The 11,221-nt window shown below is 46.5% G+C and overlaps 1 pseudogene; it reads right to left on the minus strand.

The window, feature by feature from the left end:
- Nucleotides 1-10,119: 10,119 nt before the first annotated feature.
- Nucleotides 10,120-10,237, minus strand: LOC124551582 (annotated as a pseudogene).
- Between the last annotated feature and the right edge of the window lie 984 nt (nucleotides 10,238-11,221).

Genomic DNA, 11,221 nt, shown 5'->3' on the forward strand with positions numbered 1-11,221 from the left:
ACAGTTTTTTTTTCTTTTACTTCACAAATATATCTGAAATAAATTTTAAGCAACAAAACTATTCATTAAAATTCATAATCGGGTACCACTTCTGAAAAATGGCTGCATTCAGAGTTTTTAATCTTACCAAATAAACGAGAAGCTAAAAAATATAATGATTTCAGAACAGTAAAGTTTACTAGCCATTCCCAGAAACTACGTGTATAAATTATTCACAAAAGAATCTACAAAGTTTATGAAGAACAAATGCCAGTCAAAAAATTTGCTTTAGAAATTCTATTGCTGATCGAAAGGACCTGTTCTGCTCTCTGATCTTATTTCAGAGACATAAAGACGAGAACTGTGACTACTATTACTGTTGTACTAATTATCAAAAGGTATTACACTGACATGACAAAAGTCATGGGATAACAATATGCTTGTACACAGTTGGTGGTAGTACTGAATACATAAGGTTTAAAAGAGCATCTGATTTTTGTGGAAAGGTTCCCGACATGATTATGACTGCACGAAGGGAATTAACAGCCTTTGAACCCGGAATGGTAGTTGCAGCCACACTATGTGGTCACTATGTGGTCAACAGTATCCGGACACCTGGCTGAAAATGACTTACAAGTTCGTAGCGCCCTCCATCGGTAATGCTGGAATTCAGTATGATGTTGGCCCACCTTAGCCTTGATGATGGCTTCCACTCTCGCAGGCATACGTTGAATCAGGTGCTGGAAGGTTTCTTGGGGAATGGCAGCCCATTCTTCACGCAGTGCTGCACTGAGGTGAGGTATCGATGTCGGTCGGTGAGGCCCGGCACGAAGTCGGCGTTCCGAAACATCCCAAAGGTGTTCTATAGCATTCAGGTCAGGACTCTGTGCAGCCCAGTCCATTACAGGATGTTATTGTATAACCACTCCGCCACAGGTCATGCATTGTCAGTAGTTGCTCGATCGTGTTGAAAGATGCAATCGCTATCCCCGAATTGCTCTTCAACAGTGGGAAGCAAGAATCAATGTAGGCCTGTGCTGTCATAGTGCCACGCAAAACAACGCGGGGTGCAAGCCTCTTCCATGAAAAACACGGCCACACCATAACACCACCGCCTCCGAATTTTATTGTTGGCACTACACACGCTGGCAGATGACGTTCACCGGGCATTCGCCATACCCACACCCTGCCATCGGATCGCCACATTTTGTACCGTGATTCGTCACTCCACACAGCGTTTCCCCACTGTTCTGTCGTCTAATGTTTACGCTCCTTACACCAATTGAGGTGTCGTTCGGCATTTATCAGCATGATGTGTGGCTTATGAGCAGCCACTCGACCTCCAAATCCAAGTTTCTCACCTCCCGCCTAACTGTCATAGTACTTGCAGTGGATCCTGATGCGGTCTGAAATTCCTGTTTGATGGTCTGGATAGATGTCTGCTTATCACACACTACGACCGTCTTCAACTGCCGGCGGTCTCTGTCAATCGACAGACGACGTCGGCCTGAACTCTTTTGAGCTGTACGTGTCCCTTCACGTTTCCACTTCACTATCACATCGGAAACAGTGGAGCTAGGGATGTTTAGGAGCACGGAAATCTCACGTTCAGACGTTTGACACAAGTGACACTCAGTCACTTGACCACGTTCGAAGTCCGTGGGTTCCGCGGAGCGCCCCATTCTGCGCTCTCGCGATATCTAATAACTACTGAGGTCGCTGATATGGAGTACCTGGCAGTAGGTGGCAGAACAATGCACCTAATGTGTCCGTATACTTTTGACCACATAGTGTAGACACAAGGTACATAGATTTCGGAAATCGTTAGGGAATTCAATACTCAGAGATCCACAGTGTCAATAGTTTAGCAAGAATGCCAAATTTCAGGCATTACCTCTCACTACGGCCAACACGGTGGCCAACGACCTTCACTTAACGACCGAAGGCAGCGGCGTTTGTGTAGAGTTTTCAGTGTTAACAGGGAAGTAACACTGCGTGAAATAGCCGTTGAAATCAATATGTGCCGTACGTAACCGTTAGGAGCGTGTTGTGAAATTTGACATTAATGGGCTATGGCAGCAGATGACCGAAGAGAGTTCCTTTGCTAACAGCACGACGTCGTCTACATTGCCCCTCCTGGGCACGTGAACGTGTCGGTTGTACCCTAGACGACTGGAGAACCGTGACCTGATTAGATGAGTCCCGATCTCAGCTCGCAACCGCACAGACATCGACCCCAGTTGTCAACATAGCAATGTACGAGGGTGAGTCAAATGAAAACCTTAAATTTGTAATAACAAATCGAAATTTCGCGCCGTTATCCTGTAAGTTGATAAGCGTGCTACAAACAGCGTGCAGAATGGCCTCTAGGTGGCAGCACAGTGCAGATGCACACACACCGTCGCAGCATCAGTATGAAGATGGCCGCCCCACTTGTGACTTGCACCAGGGAAGAACGGCGTTCTGTTATTCTGCTTCTGCGCAGTCAAGCTGTGAAGCCTATTGAAATTCATCGACGAATGAAGGATCAGTAGTGTGATGCATGTCTGTCACAGCAGCAAGTCTGTGAATGGAGTAGGAAGTCCGCAAATGGTGTGACTGCAGTGGAAGATGCTCCTCGTCAAGGTCAAACACAACGAGTTGTGACTCCACAGGGCACTGCAGCAGTTGAAGCCATAGTGAAGGAAAACCGTCGACTGGCACTGAATGACACTGCAGCATGTTTACAGATTAGTCATGGGTCAGCACACCACATTGTGCATGATGCGCTCCAGTTTCACAAAGTGTCTGCAAAATGGGTGCCACGGCAGCTGACTCCTGAAATGAGAGAACGACTTGTTGATGCTTGCAAGGAACTTCTTCGGCGCTTTGAACGACAAGGTGATGGCTTCCTTGCAAGAGTCGTTACTGGGAACGAAACCTGGGGTCACTTCCACCAACCGGAAACGAAGAGAGCGAACAAGGAATGGCGCCATTCCTCATCACCAAAACCAAAGAAGTTTCGAACAGAACCATCAGCAGAGAAGGTTATGCTGACTCTCTTTTGGGACGAAAAAGGCGTCATTTTGGAGCAATATATGCCTAGAGGGACCACTGTCACCAGTGCATCATACACAGATATCCTAAAACATCATCTGCGGCTTGCAATAAAATCAAAGCAACGTGGATTGCTGTCAGCAGGTGTTCTTTTGCAATATGACAATGCAAGGCCCCACACTGCCCGTACAACAGTTACAACAATCACAGACCTGCATTTTGAGTGTCTTCCTCATCCACCATACTCACCGGACCTTGCCCCAAGTGATTTCCGTACGTTTGGACCACTCAAAGACGCAATGGGACGAAAGAAGTTCCGTTCTGATGTAGAGGTACGCCACGCGGTGCATCAGTGGTTGCGCGGACTACCAATGAATTTTTTTCTAAAGGAATGTATGCACTTTGTAAGCTCTGGAGGACTTGCATTGAGCGTGGGGGAGATTAAGTTGAAAAGTGATACAGCTTTGTACCACTTCTGCACAATAAATAATATTTAAAAAAAATATTTAAGGCTTTCGTTTGACTCACCCTCGTACAAGCTAGGGGTTTCTCCATTACGGTGTGGGCCATGTTTACATTCAATGGACTAAGTCCTCTGGATATTTGGCTACTTGGAGACCATTTGCAGCCATTCCTGGATATAAGTTTCCGAAACAACGATGGAATGATGATAATGTACCATGTCACCAGGCTACAACTGTCTGAAATTTGTTTTTAGTATATTCTGGAGAACTTCAGTGAATGGTTTGGCTACCCAGATCGCCCGGTATCAATCCTACCAGACATTTATGGGATATAATCTAGAGGTCAGTTCGTTCACAAAATCCTACAGTGACGACACTTCTGCAGTTAGGGACGCCTAGCTCCAGATTTTCACGGGGGGCTTCCAGTGACTTTTTGAGTGCACTCCAAGTGGAGTTGCACTACGCCGATCAATAGTAAGTCTCACAACATGCTAGGAGGTGTCGCACGTGAGTGTACAGGACAGTAAAACATTACAAGATGGCAGAGCTGCTAAAGAATAGTGGAACAGATGACAAAGACCCCCTCTAAACATAAATAATCTATATAGGAATTAATTGCTGCTATAAGAATAGAAAATGAAAAATGTGACACGTTCAATACACTCATCGATATAAAGCAGTCCAAGCGATACCAGCTTCACCTGGGGAGGAATGACTGCTAGTCAGACACAGTGCATGAATATCTGTCAGGGTGCTGTCCGTATGTAGAATGGGGAAGGCGCGCGATAAACCTGACTTTGACTGAGGACAGATTGTGATGGCCCAGAGGTTCGGGACGAGCATTTCGATAACTTGACGACTTCCATGGTGTTTGAGGAATGCTGTGGTATGTGTTTTCAACATGTGGCGAAACCGAGGTGAAACCACATCCAGACATCGTGGGTTTGGGCAGCACCCCTCATTACAGACGTCGGATGTTGTAGGCCGGGCAGACAGGTAAAACAGGACAGCTGGCAAACTGTGGTGGAACCAACATTAGTCTTTAAGGGGAGTTTTACTATCTTTGGCCCTAAAAAAGCATGTTCTTTGAGATTTCTTTTTTTCGGGATATGTTATACTTATCAATGTCAAATTTGGTCAAAATTTTTATTGATATTTTCTCTAAAAATTGGAATTTTTTCGACCGAAAATGTCGAAGCCCAAAGGCGGAAGTGCCGTCGGAATGAAACAAAATTTCGGTGTAGACCTCCACGAGCGGTATGTCACAGGTCAGCCGGCTCGTCTGAAATCAAAACTGAGTTGACGTTAGCGAAGTATATAAGATTCTTTAGGAGTCGTACCTCGCTTAAGTTATTTGGACCATAGGAAACAAAATGACAGCCATTTGAAGGAAATAGTTTTTTATCGATTTTTCGACTTCGTCGGGCAAGTGAAAATATTTATAGTTGATGGATCGGAATAAAAGTGGTACAACTCCTAGACAATTTAGTTAGCTTCGTCGGAAACAAAAAATCATGGCAATCGGTTCACTAGATTTGAAGTTACCATACCGCACAATAAAAAAACGTCATTTCGAGAAAAACACGTTTGTAGTTTTCACTACATATAAGTGCAATATTATGAAACGTACATTCAATCTGCTGTTCCGGTTTCATAAAGTAGTCCTTCCTTTTCCTCATACAGGGCGTTCTGCCCGATCTGGGCCATGCTGCGCGGTTTTCGGCCACTTGAATCCTGTGGTCGTCCGAACGTTTGTCAAACTGCGTCGAATAGAGTTCCAGGGTGACGTCCATCGTTGTCATGGTCTTCAGAATGGCTGAATACCCTTCGTTGAAGCTGCTCACTGCCAGGAAAGACGCAGTCTCCACAGTCTTCGCACCAGAATGCAAATGCTTGGGGGCTAACTTCCACACACACGACTTCAAACTTTCATTGGAATTTGGTGGTTACCTCCAAGCACCAGAACAATAACTCGTCCTTCGAAAGAAAAAAACTGGTGCGTGAAAAAGGCCGATTTCAGGCAGGTGCATTTTTGTGTTTAACCACGAATAACAAACATTTCCATTCCGTATTCGCAAAAACTGTTTCAAGGGTGGATTCTAAACACTTTTATGGATCCAAAAATGCAATTTAAAGGTCGATTTTTTGAACCAAAAGACAGTAAACCTCCCCTTAACATTGGATAAAGTGTGTCTGATAACACAGTGCACCGAATACTCCGAAAGATGGGCCTCCGCAGCCGACGACCCATGCATGTGCCAATGTCAACACCACGACATCGGCAACTATGACTGAAACGGGCATGTCACCATCGGCACTGGACGTTGCCGTAATAGTAGATCGTTGCACGGTCTGATGAATCCTGGTACCTTCTTCATAATGCCGATGGGAATTCCGACTCCGTCGTCTTCCAGGGGAACAGCTCCTTGACACCAGTACTGCCGGACGGAGACAAGGGCGTGGGCTCCATTATGCTCTGGGGAACATTCATGTGGGCATTCGTAGATCCAGTGGAGCTCGTGCAAGGCACCATGAGGGCCAAGGAGCAGCGTACAGTGATTTCAGACCAAGTAAGATGATTCCAGAACGAGATTTTCACTCTGCAGCGGAGTGCGCGCTGATATGAAACTTCCTGGCAGATTAAAACTGTGTGCCGGGACGAGACTCGAACTCGGGACCTTTGCCTTTCGCGGGCAAGTGCTCTACCGACTGAGCTACCCAAGCACGACTCACGCCCCGTCCTCACAGCTTTTCTTCTGCCAGTAAGCTAAGCCATGTCTCCACAATATCCTTTCTTTCAGGAGTGGTAGTTCTGCAAGGTTCGCAGGAGAGCTTCTCTAAAGTTTGCAAGGTAGGAGACGAGGTACTGGCAGAAGTAAAGCTGTGAGGACGGGGCGTGTGTCGTGCTTGGGTAGCTCAGTCGGTAGAGTACTTTTCCGCGAAAGGCAGAGGTGTCGAGTTCGAGTCTCGGTTCGGCACGCAGTTTTAATCTGCCAGGAAATTTCAAGTAAGATGATGTTTCTTGACAGCAGTGGCGTTTCTCAAAAATATGTGCGCCATGTCACAGAGCCAGGATTGTGGTGGAGTGGCGAGCTCCAGTTGATGTGCTGGTCCACCAGCTTGCCAGATGTGAACCCTATGGAACACACGTGAGATGTGATTGAACATGGCGTCAGAGCTCTTGGCCACCCCTCCCCGGATTTTACGGGAATTAGGTGACCTGTGTGTGTGCAGATGTGGTGCCAACACCCTTTGGGTACCTAGCGAGGCCTCACTGCTTTCATGCCACTATGCGTCGCCGTCGTTATCCGTGCAAAAAGTGGACATACCTGCTATTAGGTAGGTGGTCATAATGTCCTGGCTGAAAAGTCTATATACCGAGTTGTGAGATAAGGCCGCATTTTGTCGCCACTGATATTCAGTCTTCATTCATAATGTATCTCGAAAGAGGCCCTTGAAAATGTAGAATAAGAAATACACTCGAAGGGGAGAAGTTGAACATTATCCAGTACACTTCATTACAATAATATTTGCGGACAGTTTAAATAGGGCGCTGCAGCCATGGACTGTGCGGCTGGTCCCGGCGGAGGTTCGAGTCTTTAGGATAATTTAGGTTAAGTAGTCTGTAAGCTTAGGGACTGACGACCTTAGCAGTTAAGTCCCATACGATTTCACACACACACACACACACACACACACAAGTTTAAATAGTCTTCAAAACCTTGTGCTCCGAGCGAAAGCAAGTAGTGAGAGTTAAAGCCTAGAAATGAGCAGAAGTAAAACCAAATGTATGGTGATCAGCTGGACAGACATACACAGCTGTCATCCCGTTTTCAAGAAGGGACGTCGAACAGATGTGCAGAACTATAGACCTATATCTCTATCAGTTGTAGAATTTTGGAACACGTATTGTGTTCGAGTGTAATGACTTTTCTGGAGACTAGAAATCTACTCTGTAGGATCAGCATGGGTTTCGAAAAATACGATCGTGTGAAACCGTGCTCGCGCTGTTCGTCCACGAGACTCAGAGGGCCATAGACACGGGTTCCCAGGTAGATGCCGTGTTTCTTGAGTTCCGCAAGGCGTTCGATACAGTTCCCCACAGTCGTTTAATGAATAAAGTAAGATCATATGGACCATCAGACCAATTGTGTGATTGGATTGAAGAGTTCCTAGATAACAGAACGCAGCATGTCATTCTCAATGGAGAGAAGTCTTCCGAAGTAAGAGTGATTTTAGGTGTGGCGCAGGGGAGTGTCGTAGGACCGTTGCTATTCACTAAATACATAAATGACCTTGTGGATGACATCGGAAGTTCACTGAGGCCTTTTGCGGATGATGCTGTGGTATATCGAGAGGTTGTAACAATGGAAATTTGTACTGAAATGCAGGGGGATCTGCAGCGAATTGACGGATCGTGCAGGGAATGGCAATTGAATCTCAATGTAGATAATTGTAATGTGCTGCGAATACATAGAAAGAAAGATCCCTATCATTTAGCTACAATATAGCAGGTCAGCAACTGGAAGCAGTTAATTCCATAAATTATCTGGGAGTACGCATTAGGAGTGATTTGAAATGGAATGATCATATAAAGTTGATCGTCGGTAAAGCAGATGCCAGACTGAGATTCACTGGAAGAATCCTAAGAAAATGGCATCCGAAAACAAAGGAAGTAGGTTACAGTACGCTTGTTCGCCCATTGCTTGAATACTGCTCAGCAGTGTGGGATCCGTACCAGGTAGGGTTGATAGAAGAGATAGAGAAGATCCAACGGAGAGCAGCGCGCTTCGTTACAGGATATTTAGTAATCACGAAAGCGTTACGGAGATGATAGATAAACTCCAGTGGAAGACTCTGCAGGAGGTTCAAAATGGCTCTGAGCACTATGGGACTCAACTGCTGTGGTCATAAGTCCCCTAGAACTTAGAACTACTTAAACCTAACTAACCTAGGGACAGCACACAACACCCAGCCATCACGAGGCAGAGAAAATCCCTGACCCCGCCGGGAATCGAACCCGGGAACCCGGGCGTGGGAAGCGAGAACGCTACCGCACGACCACGAGATGCGGGCACTCTGCAGGAGGGATGCTCAGTAGCTCGGTACGGGCTTTTGTTGAAGTTTCGAGAACATACCTTCACCGAGGAGTCAAGCAGTATATTGCTCCCTTCTACGTATGTCTCGCGAAGAGACGATGAGGATAAAATCAGAGAGATTAGAGCCCACACAGAGGCATACAGACAATCCTTCTTTCCACGAGCAATATGAGACTGGAATAGATAGAGGTATTCAGGGTACCCTCCGCCACACACCGTCAGGTGGCTTGCGGAGTATGGATGTAGATGTAGATGTAAACATAAATGGTAAATTTACTAAACAAATAAAAAAAACACATGTCTGAGAGCCAACAGTAACAGCCACTGGGGTAGCTCGCAAGAAATTAAATTCCGTACCGAAGAAGCAGCAGGCACGTTTTGTAGCCTTGCTACTGTATTCAAGAGTCATTACCTTTTAATTGGAACAAAATTAAAATTTCTGTGTTGTTACTTATTTCTCAGCCTTTTCTATGAAGCTGAGACCTGAGCTTCGACCGAGATGATGTACAAATGAAGCATTTCAAATGTGGCACTTTAGAAGACTACCAAGAGAGCCATGGACAGATTGAATTAGTGACAGTAACATTCTCTGCAAAATGAAGAAAGAAAAGGAAGTCCTAAAGAAGCGAAATGTAAGAAATTTAAGTCTCCGCGACCCAGTGAGGAACCGGAACAGGTATAAACTGCTACAGAACATTCATTTAATGACAATCTGGTAAAACGAGATCGAGGAAGACGTACATGTTGGCTGAGAAACTTAAGACACCGACTACAGACACCAGGGAGTACCGTTCTCGAAAGAGTTATCCGAATGAGAAATCGGTAAGTGTGTAGTATGTAAGCAGACAAAAAAATAATTCCAATTTCACATAAATGGGTGAATTATTCTAGAGAAACTCCTTCGAACAGGCCATGAAGGCCCAACGGTACCGACCGGCCGCCGTGTCATCCTCAGCCCAGAGGCGTCAATGGATGCGGATATGGAGGCACACATCCCGGCCGTATGTCAGCTTACGAGACCGGAGCCGCTACTTCTCAATCAAGTAGCTGCTTGTTCTGCAAGGTTCGTAGGAGAGCTTCTGTAAAGTTCGGAAGGTAGGAGACGAGATACTGGCAGAAGTAAAGCTGTGAGGACAGGGCGTGAGTCGTGCTTCGGTAGCTCAGATGGTAGAGCACTTGCCCGCGAAAGGCAAAGGTCCCGAGTTCGAGTCTCGGTCGGGCACACAGTTGTAATCTGCCAGGAAGTTTCATATCAGCGCACACTCCGCTGCAGAGTGAAAATCTCATTCTGGAAGTAGCTGCTCAGTTTGCCTCACAAGGGCTGAATGCACCCCGCTTGCCAACAGTGCTCAAAATGGTTCAAATGGCTCTGAGCACTATGGGACTTAACTTCTGAAGTCATCAGTCCCCTAGAAATTAGAACTACTCAAACCTAACTGACCTATCACACACATCCATGCCCGAGGCAGGATTTGAACCTGTGACCGTAGTGGTCACGCGGTTCCAGACTGTAACCCCTAGAACCGCTCGGCCACCCCAGCTTGTAACAGCGCTCAGCAGACCGGATGGTCACCCATCCAAGTGCTACCCCAGCCCAACAGCGCTTAACTTCGGTGATCTGACGGGAACCGGTGTTACCACTGCGGCAGGGCCGTTGGCATTCTAGAGAAAGGGCTCGACAAATAGACCAAGTCAGTATCGCGTTGGCTGACCTCTGGCCCCTAAGCAAGCATTTATTCGGCTTGGGAGTGATTTACGGAGTTCTTGGTTGTCCTTCAGAGGGATATAGTGCCAAATTCTGTACAACTGGGTTAGATCGTCAGAATTACGAGCTTGTTGAAGTGCTGAGTCCATAATGCTCCAAACGTTCTCGAGAGGGGAGAGATCCGGCGACCTCGCTGGCCAAGATAGGGTTTTACAAGCACGAAGGCAAGTGGTAGATACTTTCGCCGTACGCAGGCGGGCATTATCTTGCTGGAATGTAAGTCCAGGATGGCTTGTCATTAAGGGCAACAAAATGGGGCGTCGAGAACTGTCGATGTACTGACTGTAAAGATGGCGCCAATGACCACTAAAGTGGTTCTGTTATGAAAAGAAATGCCATCCCAAAACGGGCGACGGTCTAGTTGGTATCCCACTAGTGTTGGGGGCATCTGCAGCCACGTCTTTTCTGGTCATCGGGGCCCAATCCGAAGTGGGACTCGTTACTGAAGACAGTTCTACGACAATGAGATTCCAGCCCGAAGACGTGTCTGGAGACGCCCTGGCAGCACTGGGAAGCCAATCTGACTGTCGCCCGCCATAGAGTCCGACAAATCGGCGTCATTTCTTTTCATAGGAGGACCCCTTTTTCTGTTATCCACGGCACCCTTAGAGTACAGCAGTTCGCTGATGATATTCCACACTCCCTTTTATTATCCTTCACGGAAAGTCATCCTGGGCTTACATTTTAGCAACATAACGGCTGATTCCACAAGGTGAGAGTCTTCGTGCATGCCAAACGTTCACCAGCAAGGTCTCCAGATCTCTACATCTACATCTACATTTATACTTCGCAAGCCACCCAACGGTGTGTGGCGGAGGCCATTTTACGTGCCACTGCATTACCTCCCTTTCCTGTTCCAGTCGCGTATGGTTCGCGGG

This window comes from Schistocerca americana, chromosome 9 (assembly GCF_021461395.2).
Source record: "Schistocerca americana isolate TAMUIC-IGC-003095 chromosome 9, iqSchAmer2.1, whole genome shotgun sequence".
Lineage (NCBI taxonomy): Eukaryota > Metazoa > Arthropoda > Insecta > Orthoptera > Acrididae > Schistocerca > Schistocerca americana.